Source organism: Microcaecilia unicolor, chromosome 1 (assembly GCF_901765095.1).
Source record: "Microcaecilia unicolor chromosome 1, aMicUni1.1, whole genome shotgun sequence".
NCBI lineage: Eukaryota > Metazoa > Chordata > Amphibia > Gymnophiona > Siphonopidae > Microcaecilia > Microcaecilia unicolor.
The window spans coordinates 573,343,850-573,366,181 of record NC_044031.1 but is presented as its reverse complement, the minus strand read 5'-3'; the positions used below and the strand labels follow the sequence as shown (position 1 = coordinate 573,366,181).

The following is a 22,332-nucleotide window of genomic DNA, read 5'->3' as shown; positions in this document are numbered from 1 at the left end:
TAGGGTTAAAGAATTATACATTTTTTTTTTACTGGGGAAGCTAGATAGGGAAGTAATTCAAGAGTCATATAACAAGATTACTTGAATTTCTGAATTAGTTAGGGTTTAGGTTTTAGTTTTTTAGTTTTTAAAGTTCAGCGTAGTAGGTACCCCGGACCTGGTTCCTGTCATCATCATGTATAAGGTACCCAATGATAAAAGAAAGGTGAAGATCCGAATAAATACAAGAAAGCTGGAAGAAATATCTGTTACTTAATACATCTATACAAGTACATAGAGAACAGACTCACAAGAGACTAACTAGGGGGACTAAAACAAAAACATATATATTATACATACCTGCTCCTTTGATGAAGAACCTGAAAAAGAAATAAAAACAAAGAATCAATTCTTATAAACTAGAGGAATTTTAAAATAACTTATTGATATTAAATGTATGTTTAGATATAGAATCTTGCTGATCTCAAAATTGATACTTATCTGATAGGTTCCTATTGTGTTCAGAACTGTTATGGTTTGGTAGCCTATGAAGGAAAGAAATACATTGTCAAACATAGTAGAAATTATATGTTAAATTAATAGTTTTAAATAAATTTATTTAACTTTAAAGGTAAAACATCTGCCTGACTGAGTTACTTATTTTAGATGTATTCCCCTCCTATTTTAGAAATAGGGAAGGCGAGGCTAATGACAGTATTTGGACCTTTACCTCCATTTTGATGGAGTATATCTGAGGTAAACATCTGGGTACAGTAGGATATACTTTTATCCTTGAAGGTGAGGTCACACTAACTTTAAGCACAGCTTATAGAATACCACTTTTTTTGTCACTGTATATAGAATTTAGCCCAAATTGTGAACATAACTTTATCGACTAGGAGTACATACATGCATAAATAAAAGGCTTTATTCTATAACAGGTGTGCCTAAATCACTTTGGGGTGTTTTTATTAAGCTCTGGTCAGTGCTAGAACATGCTTACTGTGGCTTAATATGGGACATACTCAAGTATCCGTATGTAAGTTTGAAATTGGCATATACTAACTACTAACTGCAAGCAAAAAAATAATTTTTATTTTTGCATGGAGGGGGCGTGACTGGTGCAGAGAATGGATATTTCTGTTCCAATCGGCACAGCTACATTACCGCATGCTAACTGATTAGCGTAGGATTACCACATGGACCCTTACCTCCTACAAAATAGGTGTTTGTAAATGCTAATGTGGTAATTTTGTAATGGTCACTTTAGCACATGTCCATTAATGCAAAAGATGGAAAATTGGCCATTTTACTTCTGCTGTAAAAATGGCCTTAGCACACGTGAAAAAAAAACACACACATAAGGGTGTGCTAAAGCCACTTGATACTGCAGCTCAGTAAAAGGACCCCTTAGCAAGGGGATGTACTCATTGGAGAAGCATGGGCGTGCTAGGGGTATTCTGTCTAGCAATACACACAGCTCATAGAATGCTATCAGATGTGCACATTGCAAGGCAAACTTAGGCATGGCAACCTATGCCTGATGTTGACCTGGCATAAGCTGTCATACGTAAGTTTCAGTTCAATGAAGTGGCTTTGCGCTGCCATTCTGTACCATAACACCTTTATAGACCTGGCCCTAGGCAAGATCTTGTCTGATACCTTAATTTAAGTGCCACTTTATAGAATTGACCCATATATATTTATTTAAGGAAATTCTGAAACATTTTTTCACAAGATCTTTCATGTAATTTAGCAAGTCTACATTCTACTAGCTGTCTGTTGCCGCTGTGGAGGTTTCTGTTAGTTTTCAGTCCCATAAGCACAAAGGTACCTGGGGAATGGCAAGCCCTGTGATTAGTTTCAAAATTGCCCTGTTAATGACTTGCCCTCAGGGAAACAAACCAAATGTTATCAAATGTTAAACCTCTAAATCCATGACATTGAAATTTGAATAAATTTCACCGATTTGTAGAAAAATTCACTACTTCAATGCATTCCAAGTGAAATTTTGAAATGGTCAGCATACAAGAATTGAACACCAATTGGTTTCAGCTCTGTCTATTTATATATTTCATCACATTCAAGCTTGGTCATCTAGTCACTTCTAGGATTTTTATTGTGTGTTGTTTTGATATTTTTTTAAAGTCTAAGTATTTTTTATTGGATTTTTAAAAAATGAATTACAAACCGCAAAGAACATGTGTACAAAACAGAGAACAAGAAAATACAAAACAGCAGCACATGAGAGGCAGCACAGACAAAGTTGACTGTCAGAATGACGTGTAAACTTTGGACAAATCAAGAGGTACATCAAATACATCAAGGAGGTTGCCATTGACTATACGTAATGAATGTAATTTAAAGAATTTTAAAGCTCTCTTAAAGGCATGGCTGTAAGGCAGCCTTGTTGGGTGCGGGTACCTGGGAGACAGCAGATATAAATGTCAATTCCAAATATGGACGCTATTATAATTTATGTAATTCTTCTGTGTGCATGTTTTCTTTCCTATCGTATATTGTATTTCTTTTCTTATGCTTTTGGTTTTTATTTGTAAATCGCTGTGGTCTGTCCATCAGCTACAGCGGTATGCCAAAATGATTAGGTGGTATGCGAGACTTAAAAAATTGTAAAAATGTGAGGCTATGTGGTCAGTGTTATGTACTTTGGAACTGATATTGCATAAGTCAAGCACGTGGGGACAATTCTGCAAGTGGAAGATCACATTTCCTTAAGGCTGATCTTAGTTGGAGCCATTGGAAAAATAAAGGGTCACTGATTTGATATGCAGATTGCATTTCAGCAAACGTTTTCCAAGTATGAGACTAGGGGTTGATAAATGCACTTAAATCCCATATGTTAAAGGATTGCCAGTTAGACCAAGATACTGGTTTCTTGTCAATTAGTATTGAGGGATTGTTCCAAATTGAGCAAAAATAAGATTTAGACCAAGGTATTTTAAGTTTGGCATCCAAATGTTTAAGTATTATAAACGTGGTCTTCACAATGGGATTATCAAAAAAAGTTCTAGCCAGATGCATACCGATAATTTTGTTCAATGGTAGGGGTTTAAATAAGAAGGATTCAAAATTAACCCAGCGTGGGAAACAGAGAAAATCCAAAGAGGAGATCCATTCCAGACCCTTTGGAGGATAATTGCTTTGTGGTAGAGTAGCATATCAGGGAAGTTGACTCCACCATAGATAAATACAAAAGAATATCATCCTCATAAGCCAAAAGTTTGAATATTTGGTCACCAGTGGATATGCCACATATATCCTTGTGCTGACGAATAGCAGCCAGAAGGGACTCAAGGGCTAAATTGAATAAATGAGGCGAGATGGAACAGCCTTGACGGGTCCCTCTGCTGAATTGGAATAATTGGGAGAGATCCCCATTGGCCACTCTTCTAGCAGAAGGAGAAATATACAATCCCCAAAATTCTCTATATTTCACCTTAATTTCCGCATTGAAATTGAAGCATATTCTATAACAATGAGCGTAACTTAATTGGTTAACTAGCTAATCAGCACTGTCAATTGGATGTTAACAATCAATTATCAGCACTAATTGGCATTAATTAAGATTTATGCACACAACTCGCTAAGTGTATTCTGTAACGTGGTGCACATAAATTCCAAGTCGCAAAATTGAAAGGGAGCATGGTTATAGGCATGGATTGGTGGGGTCAAAGGTGTTTCTAAAATCTGTGTGCATTATTATAGAATACTCCCACTCTGCGCCTAATTTAGGCATTGGGATTTATGCCAAATAAAACATGGCCTAAATGGATGCGACCAAATTTGGTCGCATGGAGAGGCACTCAGTGTATTCTATATACTGTGCAGAAATTTACGCCTATTCTATAAAATGTAGATGTACTTTAGAAAATATGCCTAGACATATATTTTCCCACACAGATTTCAAAGGCTTCATATATAGAATCTAGCCCAATAAATGTAACATTTGCAAGGAAACATCTGGGATACCAAAATTAGATAAAACATTAAAAAGATATTTCCACTACACCCAGTTGAAGACCTTTTCTTTGTCCAGAGAAACAGAAACGATAGGTTGAGGCTTTGATCAGTCAAAGTGGAGAAGATGACAGAAAAGGCATGTATTGTCAGCACCATGTCTGTTTGTAAGAAAGCCAGCTTGATCGCGATGGATGAGCAAATGAATACATTTCTCTAGTCTGGTGGAGAAAAGCTTGGCATATATTTTGTAATCCAGCCCTACAAGAATACTCCTTCCCTTCACACATCGGTTGCAACATTACATCTGCTCTTCTGGTAGAACGTTGGCAGTCCTTGAAAAATACTATTAGTGATCTGAAGTTTTTTGTTTTTGAAGTGATCCGTACATCCTGGAGAGGTGGCAATATAGATGAGATGCTTTTATAGGAAAAACAAAGAAGCATTTTCTATTTAGTTTCTGTATTGCCAGATGGTTTGAACTCTGATATAGAGTATCATCATTTTTTTATGATTTGATGTTTTGTAATAGCAGTATAGCATTATTGTTTTATATATTGCTCATGCACTGTTTCCTATATTTGAAAGTCTGTAATAGGAGTATTCAAATAAATCTTTTTTTCTGGTAAATATAACAATATTAACCTTCAAACCAGACGTTAATTATTTCAAAATAAAAAATATTGTGAATGTGATGTGCTCAGAAACTTACGTGTGACTTACTCAAATGTGATTGCCATTTTATCAGCCGCTAATATCTATCATCGCACATAGGATTTGAGTCCATATTTAGTTCACCGTTTGTCTCCGAATCAAATACATAATCCAATGAAAAGAACTTATCTGTGTGCTGAAACTGTTGAAAGACATCTTGTGACTGTTCACTATTTCAGTTGTTGCAAAAGCACTCCAAGACTGTAACCAATCAATATCCGCAAATGTCTCAATAGTAAACAGTCATGACGTTGGTCCAGTTTAATGTGCTGTAAAGCCCGTGTTGGGCTTACCAACGCTTTGTAAAAGGGCCCCTGTATCAAGCTTATTTATTATTTATTTACAATGTTTTATTCCACCTAAATCAACATACATAATAAGAGTTAATAACAAACACTAGCAAAAAAGCAATACTTTACTCAACAGAACCATCAACGCAAAGCATGTGTGAATAAATAAGTCTTCAGTAATTTACCAAATTGAACCCTGTTGCTGCACAATCTCAAATAACCTGGTAGTTTGTTCCAAATTTGTGAACCTGCTATCCAAAAGCAGAATTCTGAGTGTTGGCAGATGTTACAGATTGCATTTTAACATTTGCCAATAACTTCAAATTCTCTGACCACAAAGATCTTACTGGCTGATACTCCTGAATCACCTCTTTAAGGTACCGAGAAACACAATCAGAGTACGATGCTTGATGGATCATGTGTACCACCTTGCACTGCACTCGAGAGTGGACTGGTAACCAATGCAGAGAATGAAGAATCAGGGATACATGTTCAAACTGAGACATACCCGTCAATATTAAGGCAGAAGCATTCTATATCAGCTGCAATGCGTGTATCTTAGATTTTGACAAACCCAAGTACAAGGAATTGCAAAAATCAATAAAGGATCCAATACAGACATTCTCTCCTGCACAGGAAACAAAGAATCACCCAAACTCACAAACCGACACTGAAGTAAATCCTCATCATTCCCAACAAACATCAATTCAGTTTTATGAAAATTTAAAGCTAACCTGTTTGAGCGCATCCATCTTTTAACAGCCATCATACAGTTACTCAATCATTCAGTCAATCCACTCAAACCTCCCTGCACTGGGAAAAAGAATTGTACATCATCAGCATAAATCTTGTACTCAACTTGCAAATCCTTAAAAACACTTCCTAAAGAAGCCATATAGATATTAAACAATAAAGCAGAGAGTATGAAACCCTGTTGCACCCCCTTAGAAACTGGCTGCACTGCAGATACATCCCTCTTACTAATAACCTGCATCTGATGTCCCTTCAAAAAAGAGGCAAATCAGTTCCACACAACTCCTCCAATTCCTATTCCTTTAAGCTTTGACAACAAAAATCAATATCCACTGTGTCAAACACCGATGACACATCCAGTGAAAATGTATGGCTTTTATCACCCCCCTGCCTCATTACGTCTAGAAAAGACAGCAACAAAGTCTCAACGCCATGTTCTTTCTTGAAACTGTATCGATAATCATCCAAACACTTTGGCATCTCCACATGCTCTATCAATTATCGAAAAACAACTTTCATGCCTTAATTTTGCTTCTATTACTAACTAGGGCATGTTGAAGCATTCTGTTTTATGTGGAGAAGCTGATGCTTCTGGAATGACTCTTCTGTTATAGGATTTACATATCCACAAGGCTAGCAGCCAAAGAGCATTCGGCTTTGTGCTGTCAAAAGCCCTGATTTAGGCTACTCACATCTGACTCTGAAAAGTTTGCCCCCAGTATTTTCCTGCAGATGCTCTTTATTTTCTATTTTCCAGTAAATTTCCCTTCATTTCTCTTCCTCCATATGATTTAGATGGACGTCGTCTCAGCTGCTGAGGGCTGGAAAATCGAATGAGTGGCATGCATCCTATGTCATCTTGTGTGAAGGATTGTCATGGTCATTATGTCCCTTCCAATAACACAGGACACTTCTTGTTTCTACAGTGCTCCCAAATACCCCTATCCTACAGGACATAAGAACATAAGCATTGCCCTGCTGGGACAGACCAAAGGTCCGTCAAGTCCAGTATCCTGTTTCCAACAGTGGCCAATCCAGGTCATAAGTACCTGGGAAGATCCCTAAAAAGTAAAAAAAAAAAAAAAAAAAAAAAAAGGATCTTAGGCTACTTATCTGAGGGGGGGGGGGGGGGGGGGGGCTTATGGACTTTTATTTTAGAAATGTATCCAAACCTTTTTTAAATCACTCTACACTAACTGCTTTTACCACATTATCTGGCAATGAAATTAATTAACAAAAATTATCAAAGGTCTGTATATTCAGTGCATTTGGTAGTATGAAAATACGTATAAATAAATAAACATGGCCTCAAAGCTACCGGGTACTGCACTTTTGGCCTTTTTTATCAAGCTGCACTGGCGGTTCCCACGTGGCAGTGCAGATGGAGTCCATTCAAAGTGCACTTATCTGAAAAATGAGTAGTCCACAGTTCAACGTGATGGTGGAGATATGGTTGTAGAAGAAACTTCATTCACCTAGAAACGCAACAAGATCAGCACGAACCTACCTAAATCTTCACTACCCAAGCAGCAAAGGACTCAAATACAAATTAACATATGCATCCAGCTTTTCCTATTTAAGCGCACAACTATGGAACGCACTGCCAAAAATAGTAAAAGCAACGTAAGACCACCTAAATTTCCGGAAAGAACTAAAAACAACCCAAAATAAAAGCCTGAGTACCTGCAGCACAACAAAACCAAAAATCGTAATGGACACACCCCTACTTCCCTCTTCCTTCCTAAGATCCCTAATATACCTACCTTACATGAACCTATTATACTACAATAATACCTGTATTTGTTCATTCTGGAACTGGCAAACGCCACTACGGTACTATGTAAGCCACATTGAGCCTGCAAATAGGTGGGAAAATGTGGGATACAAATGTAACAAATAAATAAAAAATATTTCAGTGAAATATGGTAGAGCCCAAGTGTTTAAACAACGCTATTGAATGAGCTGCATTTCTTATAATAAAGTTAGTTGAAAGTAAGACGTGATAGTATGCTGATTTTGGGAGCGTTCTTTGAAATCATGGTCACTTAGAGACCTCAGTTCCCTTCCTCCTGACACAGCAGCAATTGCGAAACAAACAGCAGTTGTCGCGGTGTAAGTTGATATGGTATTGTATTTTGGATTACAAGCATCAATTGAAGGATTCATCTAAGTGAAGACGCCTTTTGAACTGTGGACTACTCATTTTTCAAATTAATGCTATTTTTCTGAGGTGTACACGTTTTTTCATATTTTGATATTTTGGGATTTAATGTTTTGTGCATCTTGGTGTCATTTTGATTTTAGACCTGTTTTTGTGTGGGGGGAGAGAACTTTCTCTTTTTTAGAGAGCTTTTCTTCCCATTTTTTTACAGGTGTTTATTGGCCTATGATGATACACAGGACTCCGTTCATGGGTTTATTTGCTAATTAAATGCGCTACCCAGGAGCTTTGAGGCAATATTTATTTACTTATAAGTGTTTTCAGAGTACCAAATGCACTGAACATACAGACCTTTTAATAATTTTTGTTGGTTCTTTTTGGGTTCACCCCTTGATTTTTGGTGTTTGGGAAATTAATTTAATTAAACATTGAGTGAAGATATATTTTCTCTGATTTGTTTTACATTTTCTACTCAGTAGCTTAATTGTATTATAACATCCTCATTTTTCCCATTCCTTTTTTAATAATACCTAACATTTTATTTGCTTTCTTATCTGCTACCACACACAGCAAAAGGTTTCAACATATCATCAACAATGACACTTAGATGCCTTTCCTGGTCGGTGATTCCTAATGTGGAACCTTGCAGCATGTAACTATAGTTCAGGTTCTTTCCCACATGCATCACTTTGCACTTGCCCACATTGAACGTCATCTGCCATTTGGATGCCCAGTCTCCCAGTCTTGTAAGGTCCTCTTGTAATTTTTCACAATCATCTTGTGATTTAACGACTTTGAATAACTTTGTGTCATCAGCAAATTTAAATACTTCACTAGTTACTCCCATCTCTAGATCATTTATAAGTATGTTAAAAAGCAGCGGTCCCAGCACAGACCCCTGGGGAACCACATTAGCTACCCTTCTTCATTGAGAATACTTTAACCCTACTCTCTGTTTTCTATCTTTTAACCAGTTTTTAATCCACAATAGAACACTTTCTCCTATCCCATGACTCTCCAATTTCCTCTGGAGTCTTTCATGAGGTACTTTGTCAAATGCCTTTTGAAAATCCAGATACACAATATCAACCGGCTCCCCTTTATCTACATGTTTGTTCACCCCTTCAAAGAAATGTAGTAGATTGGTGAGGCAAGATTTCCCTTCACTAAATCCATGTTGGCTTTGTCTCATTAATCCATGCTTTTGAATATGCTCTGTAATTTTGTTCTTTATAATAGTCTCTACTATTTTGCTCGGCACCGACGTCACGCTTGCCGGTCTATAATTTCCTGAATCACCTCTGGAGCCTTTTTTAAAAATTGGTGTTACATTGGCCACCCTCTAATCTTTCGTTACCATGCTTGATTTTAGAGATAAATTACATATTACTAACAATAGTTCTGCACTTTCATTTTTCAATTCTAACAGTACTCTGGGATGAATATAATCCAGCTCAGGCCATTTGTCCCATTACATCTTCCAGGTTTGTTTGTTTATTTATTTATTTATTTTATTGCATTTGTATCCCACATTTTCCCACCTATTTGCAGGCTCAATGTGGCTTACATAGTTTTATTAGCATAGTTATTCCAGTATATCGGGTACAGTTAGTATTGTGCAGAGATTAATTAAGGGAAGAAAGAAGAAGGAAGGTATTTATTAGGGTAAAGAACCCAGCCACACCTCTTAAAGGGGAGGCTGGGCACAACCGGGCCGATGGCCTGCGAGGACAGGGAGGGGAAGGGAAAGGGGGGGAGGGCACAGGGAAAGATAGAAGGGTGAGGTAAGCAGGCAAAGGGTTAATGCGAGGAAGGGGAGGGGAGGGGCGGGGAGAAAGGAAAGGGAAAAGGAAAGGAAAGGAGGAGTTTTCTTTTGAATCGGGACAGCAAGGAGAGAGCAGCACTGACCCACCTGCCCACCCAGTCAGCATGGCACTAATCGTCGCAGGCAGGCGTTGAGAGAAAAGGTTTACGCAATGATGCCAGGGGGTACACAGCAACATAGCAGTGACAGTATTAACTGAGATGCTGATAACGGGGTCAGAAAGACCTCTTGGAAAGTGGTAAGCATAAGCAACAGTTAGGGCTGCATAGTGGCAGCAGGAAAATGTGGACAGCGTGTCTCCTGGCTTAGGCGGCCGGGGAGCCAGAATGCTGTTTTTTGATATTATGGATGGGCATCCTTAAGTGGGATGCACCAGGAGTCTACGGGTGCTTGTAATTGGCACAGGAGATGCACAGGCTGCTCGGACGGCAACCTGTGGGTCAAACTAAGCATTTGTGAGACCCGAAGCAGTGTACCGCAAATTGTTAATTGATGATAATATGTAGTTATGTGGTTGTAACAATAATTATGTTATAATATGTTATAATGTTGTTTTTGAATTGTAATGTATAACGTTCCTGGCTGCGGCCAAAATAAATCCAACCTTCTTTAAGATGCTTTTTGGTGTGGTGTTTGTGAGTGAGGGGAGAGGCGGAGCAAGTGCCGAGTGCCCGAGTTGTTATAGAAGGTGGGTTTTCATAACTGAATGAGTTGAAGAGGTGGATTAGTGAGGCTATAGGGTCTCATTGTAGGCCTTGTTGAAGAAATATGTCTTCATAGATTTGCGAAAGATAGTTGTATATAGAGATTTCATTCTGTTTTTCTGACTTGTCATCTTTAAATACCATTTCTGTCACCGGTATCTCTCCCAAATCTTCCTCAGTGAAGACCAAAGCTAAGAATTCATTTAATCTCTGCACTATGACTTTGTCTTCCCTGAGTGCCTCTTTTACCCCTCAGTCATCTAGCAGTCCAACTGATTCTTTTGCTAACTTCTTGTGTTTGATATACATAAAAAAAGTTTTTACTATGTTCTTTTGGCTCCTATGCAGTCTTTTTATCAAAGTCCCTCTTTGCCTTCCTTATCAGCGATTTGCATTTGACTTGCCATTCCTTATGCTGTTTCTTATTTTCAGTCGGATCCTTCTTCCATTTTCTGAAGGATTTTCTTTCAGCTCTAATAGCTTCCTTCACCTCACTTTTTAACCATGTCGGTTGTCATTTCGCCTTCCTTCCTTCTTTTTTAATACATGGAATATAACTGGCCTGCAGGCTTATTTTCGAAAGAGAAGGGCGCCCATCTTTCGACACAAATCGGGAGATGGGCGTCCTTCTCACAGGGTTGCCCCAAATCGGCATAATCAAAAGCCGATTTTGGGCGTCCACAACTGCTTCCCATCGCGGGGATGATCAAAGTTCCCAGGGGCATGTCGGAGGCGTAGCGAAGGCGGGACTGGAACATGCCTAACAGATGGGCGTATTCGAGTGATAATGGAAAAAAGAAGGGCGTCCCTGAGGAGCACTTGGGTGACTTTACTTGGTCCATTTTTTCTTATGACCAAGCCTCAAAAAAGTGCCCGAACTGACCAGATGACCTCCCCTGACTCCTCCAGTGGTCACTAACCATCTCCCACCCTGAAAAAAACAACTTTAAAAACTTTTTTTGCCAACCTGGAATGTCATACTCAGGTCCATCGCAGCAGTATGCAGGTCCCTGGGGGGGGGGGGGGGGCGGGGAGGTATGTGTGTGTCAGCAGAGGCATAGCGAAGGCATGGACGTCCTTCTTTCAAACATTTTGGATGTCCTGAACTGCCTCCCCCCCCCCCACACACACACAGGGACGGCCAAATTTCAAGGGAGTGGAGTGGAGGAGTGGCCTAGTGGTTAGAGCACTGGTCTTGCAATCCAAAGGTGGCCAGTTCAAATCCCACTGCTGATACTTGTGATCCAAAATACAAATAAATAAAGGGGATGTCAGAGGCATAGCAAAGGCATAGACATCCTTCTCACAGAAACATCTACATTTTGGACATCCTCAACTGCTGTAGCCGACGGAGGCATAACGAAGGACGTCCTTCACCCATACACTAAAAAAAAAAAAAGACGTCCCTGACGAGCACTTGGACATATTCACCTGGACTTGTGTTTTTCTAAGGCTGTAGATGGCAATTTATTTAAGGTTGTAGATGGCTATTATACACGCAGCTTGTCTGCATGTATGAAGCCGTCTTTGGCATGCACAAAGCAGCCACACATAATGCTTGGCTGCTCTGCACTGGCTTCCCCTCCTTAGGAAGGAAATTGTGTGCAAATGAGCTAACAGCGAGCAGCTCATTTGCATGCAATTTCCTTCATGCATACCCATTCCTTTCTGAATCCCTAAGGGATCGGTAAGGGAAGGGCTTTTTCCGTTCAGTTAGTGCGTCTGGCTGAAGGTAAGGGAGCTATGTACCTGTGAGCAATTTCTGAAGTCCACTGCAGTGCCCACTAGGGTGCCCGGTTGGTGTCCTGGCATGTCAGGGAGACCAGTGCACTACGAATGCTGGCTCCTCCCATGACAAAATGGCTTGGATTTGGTTGTTTCTGAGATGGGCGTCCTCGCTTTCCATTATCGCTGAAAATCAGAAATGACCAAGTCCTGGGGATGACCATCTCAAAGGTCGACCTAAATTTGCTGATTTGGGCATCCTCGACCGTATTATCGAAACGAAAGATTGACACACATCTTGTTTCGATAATACGGGTTTCCCCGCCTCTTGCTGGAGTCGTCCTGCGAGGACATCCCCAGGAAAACTTGGGCGTCCCTTTCGATTATGCCCCTCCTGGGCTTCTAGGATGGTATTTTTGAACAGCATCCATGCCTGGTGTAAATTTTTGACCTTCACAGCTGCTCTTCTACGGTTTTTTTTTTTCACCGTTCTTCTCATTTTATAATAGTCTCCTTTTTTAAGTGAAATGCTAACGTATTGGATTTCCTGTGTGTATTTACTCCAGAGCGGATATCAAATCTGATCACTGTTATCAAGCGGCCTCGCCATTACCTCCTACACGAGATCATACGCTTCACTAAGGACTATGTCTAGAATTTTTCCTCTTCTTGTTCGCTCCTGTACCAGCTGCTCCATAAAGCAGTCCTTGATTTTGTCAATGAATGTTACCTCCCTAACATGCCCTGATGTTACATTTATCCAGTCAATTATTATTGTGTTCCCCAGTTTGTTATCCTCCCTAATTTCTGGTAACATTTCTACATCTGTCTGTTCATCCTGGCCAGGTGGGCGATAGTACACTCCTATCGCTATCCTTTTCCCCTTTTCACATGGAATTTCAATCCTTAGGGATTCCAAGATGTGTATTATTTTCCTGCAGAATTTTCAATCTGTTTGATTCAAGGCCCTCCTTATCATACAATGCTACCTCAGTTCATGTGACCCTGCCTTTGTATGGTGCCTGCACATGAGTGGTGTTGTAATCCTAGGGGTCAATGCTTCTCACTCACCTTTCCATGCTGCTCCTTAAGGATCCCCATGCACTTATGGAAACATTGTATGGGGGCAGGTGGTGATGGTGTTTCATTATTTGGCATGGGAGGACCAGTAGCTCTGTCTCCGCCACAGAGAAATTTGGCAACTTTCTCAAAGACATAGCTGGGTACTCTGATGAACATTCTTCCATATGCAGAGGTATGTATTCATGCTTTGCATATGAAGGAATATCCTGCCGTTGCCGCGGATGTTTTTTCGACAACGGGGGGAAAGTACCACCATTGCACGTTTTGCATAGTTTATTTTTGATTGGCAGAAATGTTTATCTCTCAACAACGAGGACATTTTTGGTATGTCTTCTTTCAAAATGTTTTTTTAATGTATTTTCACATATCAGGAAACATTTAGCTTTTTCTTCCAATATGGACTTCAGTTTTTTTTTTTAATGTTTTCCGATAAACGTTTATTTTGCCATTTGGAAGTCACATTGAAAATGCCCCTGTATATCTTTTTTGAGATGCAATGACCAAAACGCTACATAATATTCTAGGTACAGTTGTACTATAGAGCAATACAAAGGCATCATAGTAGTCTCAGTTTTGTTCTCCGTTGTTAATAATGCCTAATATTCAATTTACTTTCATAGCCGCTACAGCATCAATACACTAGGCTTGTTTTGGCTGCTATAATAGTTGTTAGTAATCACTAAGGAACTTCCCTAGCTGAAGTTTAGAGTTTTCCAGCGCAGAGATTATGCGTTGATTTGCGCCCCTGCTCTGTGACAGCCCCCCCCCCCCTCAGTTAGCACTCTGCGGTGCCCCCCTTCTCCAAAACAAAAGTGTTGCTGGATATTTTTTTGTTGCTGTTAGTTTTTCTTTTATATTCTTCCATGATGCCCTGGAATTAAATTTACCAGCATTAGCTTGCTCTAGACAATTTTGCATTCAGTTTGATAAATTGGTCCCTTGGGGAAACTATGCAGAAAATGACCTTATTTAACTGAAATATATATATGTTCTTGCGTCTTATTATATGTGCGTTATGAGACACAGGAGATTTGTTTGTTTAGTTAGACATTCACTGTATTTCTTTATATAGCACGTTTATTTTGAGTAGTAGACAATGTTTCTTTTTACCAGCTGCAGCTTTTGTTTCTAAAGTTCCATCTGAGTTTACAGTTTGTACCAGTCTCTGTTCTGATTTTCATGTGTAGAATGAATACTGTCCTTTCCCACAGGGGCAATTCTACAACTGGGTGTCTTCATTTTTGGCTTCCCAGTGGCATGTACTGAGTGCCAAGGTTATCTACGTAACTGTGAGCCCTTGTCCATGCTGCACCCATGTATATGGCCAGTGGCGTTCCTAGGCTGACTGACACCCGGGGCGGATCGCCGATGCGCCCCGCCCCCCCCCCCCCCCCGGGTGCAGCGCGCCCCCCCTGGCAAAATTACACCCCCCCGGGTGCAGCATGACCCCCCCCAGGTACATTTTTACCTGCTGGGGGGGGGGGTGCCGCGCGCCTGTTGGCTCCGAGTCCGCTCGTTCCCTGTTGCTCCCTCTGCCACGGAACAGGAAGTAACCTGTTCCACGCCGAGGGAGCAGCAGGGAGGGAACGAGCAGACTCAGAGCCAACAGGCGCGCGGCACCCCCCCAGCGGCGTGCACCCGGGGCGGACTGCTCCCACCGCCCCCCCCCCTTGGTATGCCACTGTATATGGCCTCTTTTATTTGCACTCTTTGGGGACAGGGGCGGACTGACAGTGATCTAGGGATCCGGGCAGTAAAGGTCATTGCCCCTCCCAGTCACTGCCTGCTGCCCCCACCCCTCCCACACATTACAGCCTCCCTACCGCCACAGCTGCTACCCCCCCTCACACGCAGACACACACACACACACTACAGCCCCACGAGCCTCAGTGGGCTCTTCCCTGTCCTACCTTGAAGGGTCCTGGTGGTCTACTGGCTTCTTTGAATGTAGGAAAGAAACCCACTCTTTCCTGCCCACTACCGCTATTCTGCTCAGCACCGCTTTCAAAAATGGGTGCCGAGGTCTCAACAGTCTTGCAGGACTGCCACAAGGAGTCTTGGCAGCCATTTTTTAAAATATGGCGGCACCGCACAGAATAGTGGCAGTGGGCAAGAAAGAGTGTAGCTACAATGTAGTAAATTTAAAATGAATCGGAGAAACGTTTTCTTCACTCAATGTGTAATTAAACTCTGGAATTCGTTGCCAGAGAATGTAGTAAAAACGGTTAGCTTAGCGGAGTTAAAATAAGGTTTGGACGGCTTCCTAAAGGAAAAGTCCATAGACCCTTATTAAATGGACTTGGGGAAAATCCACTATTTCTGGGATAAACAGTATAAAATGTTTTGTACTTTTTGGGGATCTTGCCAGGTATTTGTGACCTGGATTGGCCACTGTTGGAAACAGGATGCTGGGCTTGATGGACCTTTGGTCTTTCCCAGTATGGCAATAGTTATGTACTTATATGTAAGTGTAGTGTGCGGTGGCAGCAGCAGAGGGAGAGCCTCTGGGCCCCGGGCACTGCCTGGTTGCCCAAATGGTCAGTCTACTCCTGTATGGGGGCAATTGTATAGCAATTGTATAGATACAGATGCCACAATGGGGTGCACATAGTGCCAATTCAATAATTGCACTTAGGCACACCTAAGTCATTATAGAATATTAGTGCAAAGCTGCGTTGATGAGGCAAGATGTAGCACACCTAATTATGGCAACCCAATGGCTGATGTAAGTTGGTGCACCTAAGTGCACAAAACACAGTGCAGGTGACTTGGAATAATGAAAAAAAAAACGATATGCCAGCATTCAACAACTTTATTTATTTATTAACATCCTAAGTGCACCATTCAATGTGTGCATCTTATAGGATTTTAGAAGTTGCATGTGCTTCTTGCAACATATCCATGGGCTGCCCATGCTTAACTCACATTTATGCCCCTCACAGGTACTGTATAGCAGTGGCATAGCTATGTGGGGCTACGGGGGCCTAGGCCCCCGTAGATTTGGCCCTGGACCCCCCTGCCGACGACCCTCTCGACCCCCGCCTCCCGCCACCAACCCTCCCCCGCCGCCTACCTTAGCTGGCGGGGGACCCCAACCACCGCCAGCCGAGGTCCTCTTCTTCCGGTGCAAGGCTTCGTTCTGTTTCTGTGAGTCTGAAGTCCTGCATGTACAACGTGCAAGACGTCAGACTCACAGAAACAGAACGAAGCCTTGCGCCGAAAGAAGAGGACCTCGGCTGGTGGGGGTTGGGGTTACTGGCTGATCTGCAAGGCTTTGTTCTGTTTCTATGAGTCTGACGTCCTGCACGTACAACATGCAGGACGTCAGACTCACAGAAACAGAACGAAGCCTTGCACCGGAAGAAGAGGACCTTGGCTGGCAGGGGTTGGGGTCCCCCGCCAGCAAAGGTAGGCGACAGCGGCGGCGGGGGAGAGTTGGTGGTGGGAGGGGGGGTCGAGAGGGTCGTTGGCAGGGGAGGGCAAAGTTGTTGTTGGTGGTGGTGGTGGCGGGGGGGGGGGGGTTGGCGGCACCAGGGGGGGCTAAAATGTGCCCCCTCACTTCGGGCTCTGGACCCCCCTCCCGCCAAAGTCTGGCTATGCCCCTGCTTTATAGAACAGTGCCTAGCACTTGTGTGTGCAAATGTCAATTAATAGTGCCTCTGACAGGCATAAGTGTTGCTAGTCTATAAACCGCATTGGCACAGAATGAGGGAATATGGCACCCTTATAGAATAACTGGGTCAATCTTATCAGCAGTTATGTTCGGGGGGGGGGAGGGGATTTGATATACAGCCTTTCTGTGGTTACAAAACCCTCAACTCTATAAAAGTTGCCAAAAATTGCACATGCAAATTTTGCTGCGTGCCCAATTTGCGTGTATAATTTAATTGAATAACTAGCTCATTAGTGCCAATGACTGATTTGTTAACAAGCAATTATTGGCACTAATTAGATGTAATTGGTATTTATGCTCATAAATTTAGTCGTGGATATGGGAGGGCATGGGTGGAACGGGGACGTTCCTAAAATTAGCATGCATTGATATAGAATAGCGGGGATACTTAGCGGCGCACATTTGCATCATGTTTTAGTTGGTGCAAATGGCCACATCTAAAGTTAGGAGTACAAAATAAGTACCTGTAAATAATATGTAAACCATTTTGGGCTAGATTCTATATAAAAAAAATTGGCACCAAAGAAAGAGCTATACTATAAGCTGAGCTTAAAGTTAGGCACAGTTTATAGAATAGCATTTATGCACAGGAATCATGCCCCCTTGCAAATATTTGCTAGACATGTATGCTAAAGCAGCATAGTGGCATATTTATTTATTAAATCCACCATTATGGAGAGATTCACCCAAGGCGGTGTACAGCAGGTACAGTTAAGCTTACAATTTTGTTAACAGCATAACAGTAGTAAAATGACCCAAAACAACACTGTAAGGAGCCCTTTTACAAGGCAACAGTAAGCCCAATATGGGCTTACCAAACGCTAATTTAGGGAAAATTGGTCTGTATTTTTTAGCATGGTGCTAACCGCCAGGTTAGTGCGGGAGCCCTTACCACCACCTCAATGGGTGGCGGTAAGTGCTCCCCCTCACATGACCATGCGGTTAGAGCAATCTTACCGCATGGCCATGGCTATTTTCAACCAATTTTTACCCAATGCGGTAAAAAAAGGGCCTTAGCGCATGGCAAAAACGGCACCTGCCACTAGCGCAGGGCCGTTTTTACCGCAGCTTGGTAAAAGGATCTTTAAATGAGGTAAACTTGGAAATGACAAGTTGAAAACCTACTAATCGGATTAACATGGAAAAAATATCAGAACCATACACTTTTAACAGTACTGTAGAGCAATCATATAACAGAAATATGATAAATATCAGTACAATACAGATCCTATATATTAAAACGCACCTCCAACGTTCTGAAGCTGACTGCGTGGACATAAGCCTTGAGGCATTCGTGCTTCTGTATCCATCTCCTGAAATGATGACGTCTCCCACTTCTGGGTGCGTCAGCAGCCACAGTGCCCAATCACAACATAGCAGCATGAGCCAACTCCGTCGTGTACCTGTGCTGACGGGGGACCCCAACCCTCGACAGCCGAAGTCCTCTTTTCGGCTGCCGTGGTGTTGCTTGCTGGATGATCTGATCAAGTTTCTGTGCGTGCGTCTGACATCAGATGCACGCACAGAAACTTGATCAGACCATTCAGCAAACAACGCTGGCGCAGACAAGAAGAGGACTTCGGCTGTCGGGGGTTGGGATCCACCATCAGCACAGGTACGCGACGGTGGCGGGGGAGGGTTTTTGGCAGAAAGGGGTGGTCGAGAGGGTTGCGGCAGGGAGGTCCAGGGGTCAGTAATGCGGAGGGGGGAGTCTGCAACTTGGTGGGAGGGGCGTGAGGGGGCCTTGAACTGGAAGGGAGGGAGGGGGGTCTGGAACTCGGAAGGAAGGAAGGGAGGGAGGGAGGCGTGGGTCTCGGAGGGGACAGAGCGAGAAAGCGAGGGAGGGTGGGGGATTACCTTGCTAGCGCCCGTTTCATTGCCTACCGAAACGGACCTTTTTTACTAGTGATACCATAACAGACAGCATGGAAGAACATTCAAATAACAGAGATATAATCCGATGTCAGTATATTACCAATGAAACACCTAAATGCGCATATTAGAGCATTCGAATAACATGGATATGATGCTAATGCTGTCCTTACAATACAGCTTACTATGTAGCCGAGGGGCCAAGTGAAGATATATAAATGGAAACAAGATGAGTAGCACAGAGTCAATTTGGATAAATAGATGGGTGGTTGAACTCAAGGCAAGTTCTATGTACAGTTAAACAAGATATAAGGAACTAGTCTAACAGGGTATGCAGCAAGCTAGTTCCAGATTGTGGAGGTTACTCCTGAGCAAATTCATTAGCGGGTATCACATCATACAGGGGCCCTTTTATTAAGACGTGTCGGCACCTACGTGCGCCCAATGTGCACCAATTTGGAACTACCGCCTGGTTACCACCCGGGTGGTAATTTCATTTTTTTACACGTGTCCACTATGTGCACCAGAAAATATATTTTCTTTTCCGGTGCGCAGCGCTAACCAGGCGGTAATTGGCATTGTACACGCGCTGATGATTACCGTCCGGTTAATGTGTGAGACCTTATCTCTAAGTCAGTGGGTGGTGGTAAGGTCTCATGGCCAAAATGGACGCGTGCAAATTTTTTTTTTTGCCGTACGTCCATTATAGCCCCCTCCCTCCAAAAAAGGCCTGTTTTGCAGGTGCAGTGAAAAATGGACCTGTGCGCGTCCAATACATGCGTCTGCACCAGCACAGGCCACTTTTCAGCACACCTTAGTAAAAGAACCCCACAATTTCTTTTGATGAGGGTACAGATAGTGATGCTCCTTGAGAGGACCTTAGATGGCTAACTTAGGGGCCCTTTTACTAAGCCGCGTAAGCGTCTACGTACCCACAACATGCGTCCAACGTGCACCAAAATGAAGTTACCACCTGACTACTGTGTGGCTCTTGTGGTAATTTCATTTTTGGCATGCATTCGATACGCGCATCTGAAAAATAATTTTTATTTTCTGACACGCATATTGGGCGCGTGCCAAGTGGCATTTCATGTGCGTAGACCATTACCGCCCGGTTACCGCGTGAGCCTTTACCGCTAGGTCAATAGCTGGCGGAAAGGTCGCAGACCCAAAATGGACGCATGGCAATTTTGATTTTGCCGCACGTCCATCTTTGGCAAAAAAATTTTAAAAAGACCTTTTTTGCAGGCGCGCTGAAAAATGGATCGGTGTGTGCTCAAAACCCACACCTACACTACCGCAAGCTATTTATCAGCACACCTTAATAAAAGGACCCCTTATTCTTTAAGTACTCTGGCCCATTTTGTATGAGGACCTTGAAAATCAAATATAGAGCTTTTAAATTTAGCCCTGTAAGGTACTGGTGGCCAGTGTAGTTTTTGCAGGAAGGGTGTGATATGGTCACACCACTTGCAGCCTCCTATCAGTCATACTGCAGTAGTGTCATTTAGTCATGCTTCAGTATTCTGAATTATTCTGGTGTGACCAGTGTACGGGCATTACAGTAGTTTAGTCTTAAAGCTATCATGGCATGGACCACTGTGGTTAGACTTGTTTTTTGTATATATGGAGAGAGATTTCATACTTGCCACAGGTGACAGAGGCAATTTTTAAAGGCTGCTTGAATTTGCAGAATCAGAGTGAATGATGAATCTTGCACTATCCTAAGATTCTTGACCTGTGATTTTGGGGGGAGTTCATACTTCCCAAAAGGTATTTTAAAGTCAGGTATTTGTCCACCTGTGTTGGGTACTCAAAGAAGCTCTGTTTTGCTTGGGTTCAGACACAATTTGTTGTTTTTTGCCCATTCCCAATTGCAGTTGCACAGGCCTATTTGTATACATAAACATGAATACAGAGTGAGTCAAAAAAAGTAACCCCCTGCAGTTTTTTTGCAGTTTTCTCAGCAACTGCTTTGAATTTCAACAAGAAATGTTATGTACTTATTTAGTCATCATAGTTATGTATTACTATTAAACAACATTTAATTATCTTAAGCTATGTTATATCAGTACATAAGTACATAATTATTGCCATATTGGGACAGACCGAAGGTCCATTAAGCCCAGCATCCTTTTTCCATCAATGGCAAATCCAGGTTACAAGTACCTGGCAAGATCCCAAAACAGTACAATACATTTTATGTTGCTTATCCTAGAAATAAGCAGTGGATTTTCCCCAAGTCCATTTTAATAATGGCTTATGGACTTTTCTTTTAGGAAGCTAGCCAAATCTTTTTTTAAACCCCGCTAAGCTAACTGCTTTTACTACATTCTCTGACAACGAATTCCAGAGCTTAATTACACATTGAGTGAAGAAATATTTTCTCTGATTCGTTTTACATTTACTACTTTGTAGCTTCATTGCGTGCCCTCTAGTCCTACTATTTTTGGAAAGAGTAAACAAGTGATTCACATCTACCCGTTCCACTCCATTCATTAGTTTATAGATCTCTATCATATCACCCCTCAGCCATCTTTTCTCCAAGCTGAAGAGCCCTAGCCACTTTAGCCTTTCCTCATAGTGAAGTTGTCCCATCCCCTTTATCATTTTCGTCACCCTTCTCTGTATCTTTTCTAATTCCACTATAACTTTTTTGAGATACGGTTACCAGAATTGCACACAATATTCAAGGTGCGGTCACACCATAGAGCGATACAAAGGCTTTATAACGTTCTCATTTTTGTTGATGTAACTGACATTTTAGTGTTACTACCCAGCAATTTTTGCGCATTGAAAATGTTCGAGCTAAAACACAGTAAAATAGCGTCATTCGAACAATACAATTAACAGTGTGTCAGAATTTTGCAGTCACTCTGAATGCTCAAAGTGTCCACCCTCAGTTTTCACGCAGGCATTCAGTCTCTTTGGGAAATTCTTAACAGCCTTGTCAATCAGTCCCTGTGGCAGGCTGTTCCAGATAAACTGCAGCGCTTCCTTGAGTTCGGTGAGTGTTTGTGGCTTTGGGTGGAATCTGTAATAGGCCTCCAACATTGCTCCCAAGACATGTTAGTCCAAGGGGGTTTAGTCCAGCAAATTTGGAGGCCACTGGTCGATAGTTCAAAAGTCTATGCCACTGTGACATCATTAACAGTAAACTGGTACCCCATTTTTATTTTTTCAAATAATGGTAGTTTTACAGTATGAACATTTTTGAATGCGCAAAAATTGCTGGGTGGTCAGCCTGAAAAGGCTGTAACTTTGCCATGTTTAAGGATAATCCATTTGCACACAGCACATAAGCATAGATAGTATTAACAAAGATGTAAAATTTTACATTGAAATTCCAAGTGGTTGCTGAGAAAACAGCAAATCTCTAGGGGGTTACTTTTTGCAACTAATGTACGGTAAATGCAAAACCTTACCACACTTTAGTGAATAATTCCTGGTATCTGTTCTCCTCAGTTTTATTGACTATAAACGCTTCTCTCATATTTTCACAGTTATCTCATTTCCAGAAGAGAAGAGCCATGTTATATAAGTACATCCTCTGTAGAGTTCAAGGGATGTGATGT

At 41.8% G+C, this 22,332-nt stretch overlaps 1 protein-coding gene across 1 annotated transcript in view; it reads left to right on the top strand.

Moving 5' to 3' along the window:
• The window catches only part of SAMD12 (sterile alpha motif domain containing 12), a 670,300-nt gene that overhangs the window by 148,113 nt on the left and 499,855 nt on the right, over positions 1-22,332 (top strand). The gene's annotated exons all lie outside the window — the stretch shown is intronic.